This window comes from Hyperolius riggenbachi, chromosome 5 (assembly GCF_040937935.1).
Source record: "Hyperolius riggenbachi isolate aHypRig1 chromosome 5, aHypRig1.pri, whole genome shotgun sequence".
Classification (NCBI taxonomy): domain Eukaryota; kingdom Metazoa; phylum Chordata; class Amphibia; order Anura; family Hyperoliidae; genus Hyperolius; species Hyperolius riggenbachi.
In genome coordinates this window covers 348,265,287-348,280,057 of record NC_090650.1, presented here as the reverse complement: position 1 = coordinate 348,280,057, position 14,771 = coordinate 348,265,287, and the positions used below count along the sequence as shown (strand labels likewise).

General features: G+C 44.9%; 1 protein-coding gene across 1 annotated transcript in view; it reads left to right on the top strand.

Moving 5' to 3' along the window:
* Positions 1-13,559, top strand: part of CA8 (carbonic anhydrase 8) — a 113,426-nt gene extending 99,867 nt beyond the window's left edge. Inside the window, exon 9 of the mRNA XM_068234787.1 lies at positions 13,027-13,559. The gene's annotated coding sequence lies outside the window, so the exon portion shown is untranslated. The remainder of the gene's footprint in view (positions 1-13,026) is intronic.
* The last annotated feature ends 1,212 nt before the right edge of the window (positions 13,560-14,771 follow it).

Sequence of the window (14,771 nt, the reverse complement as noted above, 5' to 3'; positions counted from 1 at the left end):
CATGTGATTTTGCTTTGTTTTTGATTTCCACTCGCCAGCTACGGCTATGGCTTGTAAATGGGTAAGTGGTTTGAAACTAACCTCTTGACTTATTCACCTGGCATGGTGGGCACCTTAGACACCAACAACAAAGGGCACTTGTGCTTTGTGAGTAATTCTGGATTTTTGGCATTTCTAAGGAAGAAAAAACGTTTTGTAAAAAATAATACCTTTTAATGGCCAATGGATAGAGTTAAATTATGCAGGCTTTCTGGGATCTCTAAAGGTGGCCATACATGGTACAATTTTTCAATTAGATAATTTAGTTCGATTATTCCAGTAGATCGAATATAAAGATTTTTCCAGCATGTCCGATCATTTTTCCCGAAAAAACGGGATAATCGTTCGAATTTCTTGATCGAAAAAAAAAAATATTTTCAACTTTCATTCAATTCGATCATTTAGATCGAATAAACGGGAAAATCGAACGTTTTTATTGTACCGTGTATGGCCACCATAAAGAAGATCTTTCACATGCGAGGTGCAAGTCATGCAAACTGGATCAACATAGCAAGGGACTTTTTTCAGTTGCCATTCTCTCGACAGGGGAGATACCAGATTGCAGGCATGGTGTACCATACTGCTGTAAACATAGGGGGGACACCATGCTGTTTTTTTTTAAATAAGGTTTAAAAAATGTATTTAAAGACTCAGAAATCATAACATCATCCTCAGACAAACTCAATCCACACACACGTCCACAGGGCCTATAACTCGCCCACATATTTATCTATAATAATCCGCCAGATACTGCCGTAGGACCTAGCAGAACCTTGCTGGGTACTTATTCGGCTCACGTCTCAAGTATATCGCAGCACTGCTTCAGCGATGATACTCGCTTCGCTCCAACAGCCAGCGGGTTAGCCACAGTACTATACAGGAAGTATACCAGAGCACTGCTTCAGCAATGACAGGCGTTCCCCTCCAATAGCCAGTGGTTACAGCCACAGTGGTTACCATGTGTGGGGTTCTACTGGACGATTAAGACAGGAAGCATCCCCGACAATCGCACCAGCACTGCTGACATGCCGCTCACTCCTCTTGCAGCGGCACCAGGTACTACAGCATTCAACTTGTTGCAGGGGTTTTAGGAGCATCTGACTATAGGAAGGGGGGCTGCCTTAAACTGGAGGGGACATCGGGCTATAGGGAGGGGGGCTGCCTTTAACTGGGGGGGGGGCATCTGGCTGTAGGGATGAAGGCTGCCTTGAACTTGGGGAGGGGGATCTGGCTATAGGGAGGGGTGTTGCCTTAAACTGAGGGGGGCATCTGGTTATAGGGAGGGGGCTGCCTTGAACTGGGGGGGACATCTGGCTATAGGGAGGGAGGCTGCCTTGAACTGGGGGGGTACATCTGGCTATAGGGAGGGGGCTGCCTTGAACTTGGGGGGACATGTGACTATAGGAAGGGGTCTTGCCTTGAACTGGGGGGACATCTTGCTATAGGGAGAGGGGCTGCCTTGAACTGGTGGGAACATCTGGCTATTTATAATGGGAAGGAGGATGCCTCATACTGGGGGCACATCTGCCTATTCATACTGTGGATGGGGCCATACTGGGGAGGGGGCTTAGTTACTTTTTACTGCTTTTTGAGGGGAAAGTGGGTGCCTTAGCTTACACATGAGTATTGACCCCAGTAAATATAGTATTTATTAAATGTGGTTCCATCCACTAGTTATACTTTAATACAAATTATAACAGTTGCATTATATGCCATATTTTTCGGACCATAAGACGCACTTTTTATCCCCCAAAGAGGGGGAAAATGTGTGTGCATTTTATGGTCTGAATGTGGTGCCACAGACCATGCCCTTTTAACCACTTAAGGACCGCAGTCTTTTCACCCTTAAGGACCAGAGCCTTTTTTCCATTCAGACCACTGCAGCTTAAATGGTTTATTGCTCAGTCATACAAGCTACCATCTAAATGAATTTTACCTCCTTTTCTTGTCACTAATACAGCTTTCTTTTGGTGCTATTTGATTGGTGCTGCGATTTTTACTTTTTATTCTATTCATCAAAAAAGACATGAATTTTGGCAAAAAAATGATTTTTTTAACTTTCTGTGCTGACATTTTTCAAATAAAGTAAAATTTCTGTATACATGCAGCGCGAAAAATGTGGACAAACATGTTTTTGATTAAAAAAAACCCATTCAGTGTATATTTATTGGTTTGGGTAAAAGTTATAGCGTTTACAAACTATGGTGCAAAAATTGAATTTTCCCATTTTGAAGCATCTCTCTCATTTCTGAGCACCTGTCAGGTTTCATGAGGTGCTAGAATTCCAGGATAGTATAAATACCCCCCAAATGACCCCATTTTGGAAAGAAGACACCCCAAAGTATTCACTAAGAGGCATGGTGAGTTCATAGAAGATTTTATCTTTTGTCACAAGTTAGCGGAAAATGACACTTTGTGACAAAAAAAATAAATAAAAAAAAGTTTCCATTTCTGCTATCTGGTGACAAAAAAAAATGAAATCTGCCACGGACTCACCATGCCCCTCTCTGAATACCTTGAAGTGTCTAGTTTCCAAAATGGGGTCATTTGTGGGGTGTGTTTATTGTCCTGGCATTTTGGGGGGTGCTAAATTGTAAGCACCCCTGTAAAGCCTAAAGGTGCTCATAGGACTTTGGGCCCCTTAGCGCACCTAGGCTGCAAAAGAAATGTCACACATGTGGTATCGCCTTACTCAGGAGAAATAGTATAATGTGTTTTGGGGTGTATTTTTACACATACCCATGATGGGTGGGAGAAATATCTCTGTAAATGAGATTTCTTTTGATTTTTTTACACACAATTGTCCATTTACAGAGATATTTCTCCCACCCAGCATGGGTATGTGTAAAAATACACCCCAAAACACATTATACTACTTCTCCTGAGTACGGCGATACCACATGTGTGACACTTTTTTGCACCCTAACTGCGCTAAGGGGCCCAAAGTCCTATGAGTACCTTTAGGATTTCACAGGTCATTTTGAGGCATTTATTTTCTAGACTACTCCTCACGGTTTAGGGCCCCTAAAATGCCAGGACAGTATAGGAACCCTACAAGTGACCCCATTTTAGAAAGAAGACACCCCAAGGTATTCCGTTAGTAGTATGGGGAGTTGATAGAAGATTTCATTTTTTTTTCACAAGTTAGCGGAAATTGATTTTTATTGTTTTTTTCACAAAGTGTCATTTTCCACTAACTTGTGACAAAAAATAAAATCTTCTATGAATTCCCCATACACCTAATTGAATACCTTGGGGTGTCTTTTTTCTAAAATGGGGTCACTTGTGGGGTTCCTATAATGCCCTGGCATTTTAGGGGCCCTAAACCGTGAGGAGTAGTCTAGAAACCAAATGCCTCAAAATGACCTGTGAAATTCTAAAGGTACTCATAGGACGTTGGGCCTCTTAGCGCACCTAGGTTGCAAAAAAGTGTCACACATGTGGTATCGCCGTACTCAGGAGAAGTAGTATAATGTGTTTTGGGGTGTATTTTTACACATACCCATGCTGGGTGGGAGAAATATCTCTGTAAATTAAAATGTTTTGATTTTTTTTACACACAATTGTCCCTTTACAGAGAGATTTCTCCCTCCCAGCATGGGTATGTGTAAAAATACACCCCAAAACACATTATACTACTTCTCCTGAGTACGGCGATATCACATGTGTGACACTTTTTTGCAGCCTAGGTGCGCTATGGGGCCCAACGTCCTATTCACAGGTAATTTTGAGGCATTTGGTTTCTAGACTACTCCTCACGGTTTAGGGCCCCTAAAATGCCAGGGCAGTATAGAAACCCCACAAGTGACCCCATTTTAGAAAGAAGACACCCCAAGGTATTCCGTTAGGTGTATGGTGAGTTCATAGAAGATTTTATTTTTTGTCACAAGTTAGTGGAAAATGACACTTTGTGAAAAAAAACAATACAAATCAATTTCCGCTAACTTTTGACAAAAAATAAAATCTTCTATGAACTCGTCATACACCTAACGGAATACCTTGGGGTGTCTTCTTTCTAAAATGGGGTCACTTGTGGGGTTCCTATACTGCCCTGGCATTTTAGGGGCCCAAAACCACGAGGAGTAGTCTGGAAACCAAATGCCTCAAAATGACTGTTCAGGGGTATAAGCATCTGCAAATTTTGATGACAGGTGGTCTATGAGGGGCCGAATTTTGTGGAACCGGTCATAAGCAGGGTGGCTTCTTATATGACAGGTTGTATTGGCACTGAAGTGCAGGAATGTTCTCAAATCATGACCTGGACATGGCAATTAAGTCGTACCAGCAGTGATCAGAAAAAAAATTTCTGTCACTGCGGTGGGGCGGGTGAGGGTTTGGCCGGGTGATCAGAAGCCCGCAGGGGGCATATTAGGGCCTGATCTGATGGGTAGCAGTGACAGGTGGTGACAGGGGGTGACGGGGTGGTTGATAGGTGATCAGTAGGTGATTACAGAGGAGAATATATGCAAGCAATGCACTGGCGAGTTGATCAGAGGGGGTCTGGGGGGCTAATTTAGGGTGTGGGCAGGTGATTGGGTGCCCTCAAGGGGCAGATTAGTGTCTGATCTGATGGGTAGCAGTGACAGGTGGTGACGGGGTGATTGATGGGTGATCAGTGGATGATTAGAGGGGAGAACAGATGTAAACAATGCACTTTCAGAGGTGATCTGAGGGTGGGTCTGCACGCAATCTGAGGGTGTGGGTGGGTGATCAGGTGCCCACAAAAGGCAGGTTAGGGTCTGATCTGATGGGTGGCAGTGACAGGTGGTGACAGGGGGTGATTGATGGGTGATTGACAGGTGGTCAGTGGGTGATTATAGGGAAGAATAGATGTATACAGTACACAGGGGGGAGGGTCTAGGGAGGATCTAAGGGTGTGGGGGGTGTGTGTTCAGGAGCCCCCAGGGGGCAGTTTAGGACCTAATCTAAAAAATAGCGTTGAGATAGTGACAGGGAGTGATTAATGGGTGATTAGGGGGGTGATTGGGTGCAAACAGGTGTCCCAGGGGTGGGCAGGGGGGGTCTGATGGGTGCAGTGGGCGATCAGGGGGCAGGATCAGTGTGCTTGGGTACTTACTAGGAGGGCTGCAACCTGCCCTGGTGGTCCCTCAATCACTGGGACCACCAGGGCAGGAGGCAGCCTGTATAATACGCTTTGTATACATTACAAAGCGTATTATCCGCTTTACATGCGGAAGATCGGGGGTTAACAACCCGCCGCCGCTGCTAATTGGCTGGCGGGTTGACGTCGCGGGTGGGCACATCCAGCATGCGATCCCCGGCCAGCTAGTCCGCAACGAGCCGCCGCCGATCGGCGTATTGCGCGGTCGTTGCGGGCTCCACTTTGCCGCCGCCCCTAGGTAGGGGCGGCCGGCAAGTGGTTAAAATCACAATCCAGTTATATATATATATATATATATATATATATATATATATATATATATATATATATATATAGAGACATATATATATATATATATATATATATAGATCTATATATATATAGATCTATATATATATATAGATCTATATATATATATAGATCTATATATATATATAGATCTATATATATATAGATCTATATATATATATAGATCTATATATATATAGATCTATATATATATATAGATCTATATATATATAGATCTATATATATATATAGATCTATATATATATATAGATCTATATATATATATATATATATATAGATATATAGATATATATATATATATATATATATATATATATATATATATATAGATCTATATATATAGATCTATATATATAGATCTATATATATATATATATATATATATATAGATCTATATATATATAGATCTATATATATATATATATAGATCTATATATATATATAGATCTATATATATATATAGATCTATATATATATATAGATCTATATATAGGTGGTTGGGAGGGGATCAAGGGATACATGGGGGGGAGAGAGCTGGAAAAAAGTTTATTTTTACACTAAAATCGCACAGCCTGTCACGGCTGCAGGCTGTGCGTCTCTCCCTGTCACACAAGATCCACAGTGACAGGGAGAGGGAGGCGGAGAGGGAGGCGGAACGGCAACTATGTTGCCTTTCGGAGGGTGATCGCTGTGATTGGCTCACAGCGATCACACGGCAGGGAGCCAATCAGTGACGGCTCCTGCCGATACCCGGAAGCCTTAGCTGTCATAAGACAGCTAAGTGCAGCCGGTTCGGTGCGCGCGATCGCGGCGGGGAGCGGCGGCGCCGGTGATAGAGATCTACGCCTTGCCAGCCAGGAGCCCATCAAAACAGGGCGTAGATCTCTATCACTGCGGTCCGGAAATGGTTAAATAATAAATAAATTACTTTCATTCATACGCTGCAGGGTCTGCTGCTTCCCTGTTTTCAGTGTAGAAATGGGGCCTACCATCATCCGGGCCCTGATATGGAGCAGCAGACAGACGTGATTGGTGCATCCGGGGTCTTTATTTCCCACCTGATTGGCCAAAGAGTGGCTTGAAGACTTGTGATTAGCTGTGGTGGCGCTTCTATGTCCCGCCCACGTAGGTATTGCGGCCACTCATAGTGCAGTCTAAACGCTCCTCTCTGATTGGTCCTGGTGTGCCAGTGGCTCCATCTCTGATTGGCCCGGATGACGGCGGTGTTTCCTGCAATTGGTGCGCATTTAGCACAGTGAATAATAATCTCGGAAGCCACAGCTGCAATCCGAGCATTCCACTCCAATCGGTCCTGGGCTCCGCCTCCCCCGTCTGACCATCGGCTTCCGCTCGTCTTGGAAGCCGCAGGTCAGACGGGGGAGTTGAAGCCCAGGACCGATCGGAGTGGAGTGCTCGGATTGCAGCTGGGGCTTCCGAGATCATTATTCACTGCGCTAAATGCACACCAATTGCAGGAAACACCACCGTCATCCGGGCCCATCAGAGATGGAGTCACTGGCACACCAGGACCAATCAGAGAGGAGCAGTCAGACTGCACTACGAGTGGCTGCGATACCTACGCGTGTGGGACATAGAAGTGCCACCACAGCAAATCACAAGTCTTCAGGAGGTCTTTGGCCAATCAGGTGGGAAATGGAGACCCCAGATGCACCAATCACCTCTGTCTGCTGCGTGGTCCGGACCAGGGTAGGCACAATCTCTATATTAAAAAGACAGAAGCATGGATGATGTTTAAAGAAACTAACTGGGTAAGAGGTTGTGTCCAGGATCACCTGTCCCTGCATATACATACAGTAACTGCTTCATGTGGTGGCCTTGCTGCAGCTTTATTCAGGCCACATATTTGGACATGGGTATTTTATTAGTTTCATGTGTTGTGAGACAAGGGTGTGCTTAATAAATCTTTATATAGTGTACATTTGACGTTATACGTTATGAGAGCACTTTCAGGTTGATCCATTTGGTATTTGTATGCTCATATCCCTCACATTTTGCAAGCTGTTGTGGGTCCAGGAGGTGAAGCGCCACAAGACGCCCCTGCACCATGGACAAACCAGGTTTAGTATATTTATTTTTTTCACATTTTTTGTCCTCTAAATCTAGGTGTGTCTTATGGTCAGGAGCGCATTATGGTCCGAAAAATATAGTATTTGTTATTCCTTCACTACTCTGGCCCCAAAAATGCAAAAGAGAGATCACAATCCTCTGTGTTCACTGCCTGACCTGTCCAAACAGTAATAGAAAGCTTCAAAGGACTATGCAGCATGTTTACTAATCTGTATAAAACAAAGTATAGGATTACCCCTAATCCTGGTTTACATACAAAAGTACTGTTACAAAATATAACTGTGATTCACACAATCACAAATGAACAAGCGTCATGATTGCCATTCATACTTGATCGCAGTGGTACTGTCAGTCACCAAGGCTGAGAACTTGGCAGCATTCTGGTTCCAGTTGTCAACACATTTTGTAATATAGCATTGGGGTTTGAGAGACAGTGAGTAATGGGATTTTTTTTTCACTATAACTAGGAAAGTACTGTGTAGTATGTCAGCACTATATGTTACAAAACTGGATATTACCGTCTGCCAAAAACAGTGGTGCGTTTATCTCGCACGCGTAGAACAATTCCAACTAGTAACGTCAGATGAAGGCAAAGAGCCAACTCAGTGGAGCTCAGCTAGTATTGAATAGGTCTTACCAGCGCCTTACAATCACTGGGGTCAATACCACATATAGGTAAGTTGCAGAGTGCAAAGGTCAGTGTCTGTCTGGTTAGTGGCTGGCTTGATGTTGAAAGCAGAGCCTGCCAAGCACACAGGATGCCATGAATGAGATGGAAAGCATTTCCAGTTTGGAAAAGGTCTATTTACAACACAGTTCATACTTTGGTTGCATGTGCCATTGTGGCAAAAAGTTAGAGAGTCATACCTGTAAATAAATATTGTTTTTGATTGTAATTTAAAGAGAATCTGTACTCTAACATTTTTACAGCAAAAAGCATACCATTCTATTCATTATGTTCTCCTGGGCCCCTCTGTGCTGTTTCTGCACTCTCTTCTGTAATCCTGGCTTGTAATTAACAGTTTTAGGCAGTGTTTACAAACAAACTAACCAGCTTGTGATAGGCTCACATAAGCAGAGTGTGTGAGTCATACAGAGCCTGCAGGGGGCCTGCAGAGGGTGTGTATCGCTTCTATCCAATCACAAGCAGCCCTGCACATTCCACACATTCCAGCCTTAACCTGACAGAGCCGACAGAAGAAAACAGATTAGATCATATAACAGAGATAACACAGCCACTGTGCAATTAGGAAAGGCTGCAGTAAGCCAGAGCACATTAGAACAGGCAAAGGAACTTATAGGATAGAAGAACTAAGGCTGAAAATTTTGTTACAGAGTCTCTTTAAGTAAATTTGAGGCAGCCCAAAAAAATGACTGATACTTACCTAAGAAGAGGGAAGGCTCTGGATCCCGTAGAGCCTTCCCAGTGCTTCCCAGTCTTCCCTCTGTCCTGTAGTGCTAGCCCCTGTAAAGTTCTTTGAGCGTCTTGATTGAGTATGTCTACGGCTCTCCTCTGGCATTTTTTGAAGTACTGGCATCACAAGTACTTCCTAAGACATGCAAATCCATACTGAGCACCCGTGAGTCCAGACTCTTGCATGCCTAGTATGGATGCTCCAGTCTTTGGAATTGCACATGCAGGGGCATAAATACGTCTGATGATTGCAGAGGAGTCATGAGTGGGTTATTCATTGATTTAAATGGAAAACCAATGGGGAGCCCCGGCGCAAGACTCAAAGTTTCTTTGCTGGGGCTACATAAACATTATAGCCAGAGAGTCGTCACAAGCAGATGAGCAGTGTGGGACACTCCGTGAGATGGGACCCTTCAATCAAGTTTTAAAGGAGACAATAGAAGTGACAGATGAATTAAAGGAGAAGATGGAAGAAAGAAGTGGCAAATGAAAAAACGAAGAATAAAGAAGAATTTTTTTATCAAAATAAAACGGTATTTGTCTCCCTTCTTTTATGCATTAAATAGGTATAGGATCAATTTTGGCCCTCTATACCTATTTACCTGAAAGAGGCAGGACGTCTTGGGGTCCCCTTGTTAACCACTTGCCGACCGCGCACTCATAACGCGCGTCGGCAAAGTGGCAGCTGCAGGACCAGCGACGCAGATATGCGTCGCCGGCTGCAGGCTAACTAATCAGGAAACAGCCGCTCGTGTGAGCGGCTGCTTCCTGTCAATTCACGGCGGGGGGCTCCGTGAATAGCCTGCGGGCCGCCGATCGCGGCTCGCAGGCTAAATGTAAACACAAGCGGAAATAATCCGCTTTGTTTACATTTGTACAACGCTGCTAACAGTAGCAGCGTTGTACTAGATCAGCGATCCCCGGCCAATCAGCGGCCGGGGATCGCTGTCACATGACAGGCAGGAGCCTGTTAGAGGCTGCACAGGACAGATCCATTCCTGTGCAGCCTCCGATCTCCGGGGAAGGGAGGGAGGAGAGGGAGAGGGGGAATCCTGCGGTGGAGGGGGCTTTGAGGTGCCCCCCCCCCACTAGCCACACGCAGGCAGGAGCGATCAAACCCCCCCAACACATCATCCCCCTAGTGGGGAAAAAAGGGGGGGCGATCAGGTCGCTCTGCCTGGTGTTTGATCTGTGCTGTAGGCTGTAGAGCCCACCCAGCACAGATCTACTAAATCAGCGCTGGTCCTTAAGGGGGGATAAAGGCTGGGTCATCAAGTGGTTAAAGGGGGCTCCCAAGGGGGCTCCTAGATATCGCATAAGCCCTCAAGGACCTCCTCCTGTGCACTGAAAGCGGGGAGGAGCCCCTTGTGCATGAAATAGACAAGGGCCCTGTAGGAGAGGGGGAGGCTTTGTCACCCCTCTCTTACAGAGCCCCCCATATCATGGACCATGTTGGCTGGTATGGCTAATATGGCCCCATGCAGGTTGCAGCCATCATGGGACCAGCCTGCATGGGTGACAAGGGGTTAATTAATGATGTGGAGAGCAGGGAGGCTACATCGTATATTAAAAAAAAGATACATTTCCACAGCTCCCCCGCCCCCTTCCGGGCTGGTATGGAGTCATTCTGCCTGGTTTCTGCTATACCAGCCCACATGGCCCATGCTATGGGGGCTCTGTAAGAGATGGGCAACAAAGCCTTCCTGGTGCCCAGGAGGAGGTGGGGGTGGAGCACGTACAGTACATATGGGTGGGGCTTATGCAGAATCTGGGAGCCCTCTTCAATAATGGGACCCCCAGATATCCTGCCCTTTACAGGCAAATAGGTATAGGGGTTAAATTTACCCTATATCTATATTTACTATATAAAAGTAAAAAAAGAGACAAATAAAGCTTTATTAGGATAAAAAAAATCCTCTTTATTCTTCAGTTTTTCATCTGTAACTTCTTTCTTCTTCTACTTCTTTCTTCTCCTCTAATTCTTATTTTACTTCTTTCTACTCTTTTAAATCATGATTGCAGGCTCCTCTGGCCACCGATCCCACTGTTTGTCACAGCCCACAAAATGCGCTGTGCCCTCAGCTGCTGGTCTTTTTACTGTGAGCCTGTAATGATCTGCTCAGCTGCCTGTGCAGGCAGGCAGCTTTTTGACCATTGTTTAGGTTTGCATGCTGCAGGACTCTGGAAAGGAGAGCTTCTGTCAGTTTTGCAGCTTGTGCTTGCTGAGGAATTTGCATACGTTGCCATGCAAATTGCCTGGCCACATTTATTGGAGGCGTGTACTATAAGTACTAAGTGTTTCCCACAATGCTTGGCTGGTCATAAGGATTCCTTCCTGTGAATCACTCCTGGAGGAGTGTCAGCCTTACTCTTTGGTTGAAGTTCAGCTTAGAGTAATTTCTGAAACTGCACTAGGCAGGTTCCCCTAGTGCAGTTAGGATTGCTTATCTGTTTTTGTTTGTTCTGTTGCGATTGTCCTGTCCCAGCGGTGGTCGACAGGAAATCGTTCTGATCTCTGTTCTTGGAGTATAGCTGGTGCAGCGGTTGCTACCAGCTATCTCTTCTGATCTGTCTCACTTGGATTGCACTAGCATCTTGCGCTAGTGCTGTGGATCCTACTGTTCTGCTACTCTGTCTGCCTGGATCGCACTCGCCTAGCGCTAGTACTGTGGATCCTTCTGTTCTGTCTTCCTGGATCGTGCTAGCCACTTTCACTAGTGCTGTGGATCCTATCTCTCGCTTGTCCTTGTTTTCGTGTGTCTGTCTTGTCTGCTACGAACGCTTGCTGGAGGCTCGGTGAGTTAACCGTTAAGCAAGCGCTCGCGTCCTCTGTTACATGTTTGTCTGTCGATGGTTAGTTAGGCGTGCTTGTCTCTATTGTGCTTATCACGTGGAGACCGCGCATGAACGCGTGCACTGTTGCGAATGAGTGCGGTGTTCGCGTTCAGTTAGCGTTTGTTATTTTCCGTATCTCCTCATTGTATGATTTGCTGTGCCTTTGCTATCCTCGTATTATGTTCTGATCTGCCTTGTGTCACTTTTGGCAATCGCCTTTCTTGCGGTTGCGTTTCTGTTTCGTATCTGCTGTTGTGTGTGCGCTGTCGCGGGGTGGCGACTAGATTGGTGCACACACATACAACCTGTCCCTTTGCTCGTTCTTATTCGCAATCGCCTCTCTTGCGATTGCGTTCTGCGCTTCGTACAATTCCTGTCTGGCATTTGTGGAGGTACAGAGGATTGGTTCCTCTGCACTCCTCAGCGCCATCTGCCGACAGGAATTTCCCTCTACGGGTGCGTAGCACCTATTGCTGGGTTCCTGCAATTATACGCTTGTGGAGGATTTCTGCCGTATCAGCGCACGCGTTGTGCGCTGATCACGGAGAAAGTTCCACAATCGTTACAGAGCCCCAGTAGAAGCATCTTTGAATGTCCCGCTGGGGCTCCCCATTAATGCACTAGGTGGACCAATGAGAATCATCCTGATTCTCATTGGTCCAAGGCAGGAGCAAGGCAGCAGTGCTGTGGTTCTGAAGGACAGCTCCATGGCACAAATACCTTGCTCTCCATCTCTCGGAACACAGGAGCATCGCCTAGGCAAATACTTATTATGTAGGCGCATACTCTAGTACCTAGAGTTATGCCCTTAACACTCAAACATCGCTCAGATGCAACTGGCAATTGAATTTGTTGTTAAATCCCAAGCGATGTGAGGTGATAAGAAGCTTGCACGTTTTGAGTTATTACCACCTTGAATTGCATATGGCCCTTTGTGTTAATCACTATTATTATTGATTTATATAGCAACTGCATTTTCCGTGGCGCTATGAGATGTTATCAGTGCTCCGACTTATAGAGGACATTTAATAGTGAACTCAGAAAAGTATTGGATCTGAAAAGAGTTTTGAACACAGGTGTAGACTACAATACTGTTTGAATGGAATCCTCAATGGATTTGCCTCAGGGTTCTGTCTTTTAGTTGCACTTCTGTTGTAGTATTTTGTACAGCTCATACCAGCTTATCGTTTACACGTTTTCTCCTGTGTTTCTGTTTCAGAAATCAAACGACTGCAATTCTAGAGATATTGGTACTACATCTGCTGAAATTACGTGTGATTCTTATTGGATGGTTAATCCACAAAGTTTGTGTGTAATCGGGGAGAAAGGCCAGTGTACATTTACCACGTTCCTGGAAAGGGAATACAACATCTTCATACCCTCTTTGTGAAACTTTTGAAGAAGCAATGCATTATTGATTAGTTATAGGAGAGCCTCATCAAGACAAAACCAAGAGTAAACTTACATAATAGCTTATTTCTATACAATTTTTTTTTAAAAAAAAAGGAGTGTTGACTTCACTGTATTGAGGTGTAGAATCTCTAGTTTCTAGTTTATGGTGCTAACGTCTATCAATTGGTTTGGATGTGTGCCCACTGCTACCATCACATTGCACAGTAGCAATGACTAGACATGTTCTAGTTACACGCAAAAAAAACATATGACCCAAAGCTCTCCTGTGGGCCATACCAGCTCATTTCTAGGTGACCAACTTATTTTTTGTAAATGCTGAAATACAAAATGGCAACATAATGCATTGTGTGAACTGCTCTTTGTCTACAGTTCTTCTTTAATATTTTTGTAGGTTTAAGTACTTTACATATGACTCTAATATTTAAAAAAAACTGGACATTAAACTGGACGTTACCCCTAGGCATAGCAAATGCCCTTGGTAGTAATCAAAAGGACACTAATAAAGTGCCCAACTGTAGCATATATTTTTTTTTTGGGGGGGGGGGGGGGGGGGTATGAAAAGTGTGAAAAAAGGGTGGAGCATTTGCTAGGGTTCTAGTGTTGCATTTGTTCTAGATAAATTCCCATTACTCCCTGTCCCAGTGTAAAATTAGGGACAGCAATAAAAATCTAGCACTATTTGTACCTTTTCTACCTTCCACTTTTTAACTGATGTTTTTGTTCCTCTTAAGGGAATGTTCACACTGCTTAAGGGAAGTGCTGAAAAAATCCCCTATTGGTTAGAACAGGTAGAACTTAGAAACTTACATAAAAATATTTTTGGCTGTTTGACTTTAAAGAGAACCCGACGTGGGTTTGAAAAATCCTATTAGGACACAGAGGCACATTCTGCATACAATGCCCAGCCTCTGTGTCCTTCCAGTGTCCCCCCAGTCTCCCCCCGTGCTCTGCTGTCCCCTATGCAAATAACCGCCAGGCTAGCGACACGCAGATTGTCGCTAGTTGGCTGTTTACCTGAAGGCTGTCAGTCACCGCCGCTCCCCTGCCTCCTCTATAGTGTGGCTCCCCGCCTGTGTCCCTTCCCTCCCCACCTCTGTAAGCTTCCTCCAATCGGCTTACGGAGGCGGGGAAGTGAAGGGACACAGGCGGGTAGCCACGCTATAGAGGAGGCGGGGGAGCGGCGGTGACTGACAGCCTTCAGGTAAACAGCCAGCTAGCGACAATCTGTGTGCCACTAGCCTGGCTTTTTTTATAGGGGACAGCAGAGCACGGGGGAAGACTGGGGGGACACTGTAAGGACACAGAGGCTGGGCATTGTATGCAGAATGTGCCTCTGTGTCCTAATAGGATTTTGCAAACCCACCTCGGGTTCTCTTTAAGGGAAGCCTAAAATAGTAGAGGCTGCCATATGTATTTCCTTTTAAACCATTAGATTAGTTGCCTGGTTGTCCTGCTAAACTTTCAGGCTTCATTAGTGTCTGATTCACGCACTTGAATCAAGCATGTGGCCAATCCAGGTAGACTTCAGTCTCTGAACATCTGTACTTTTAC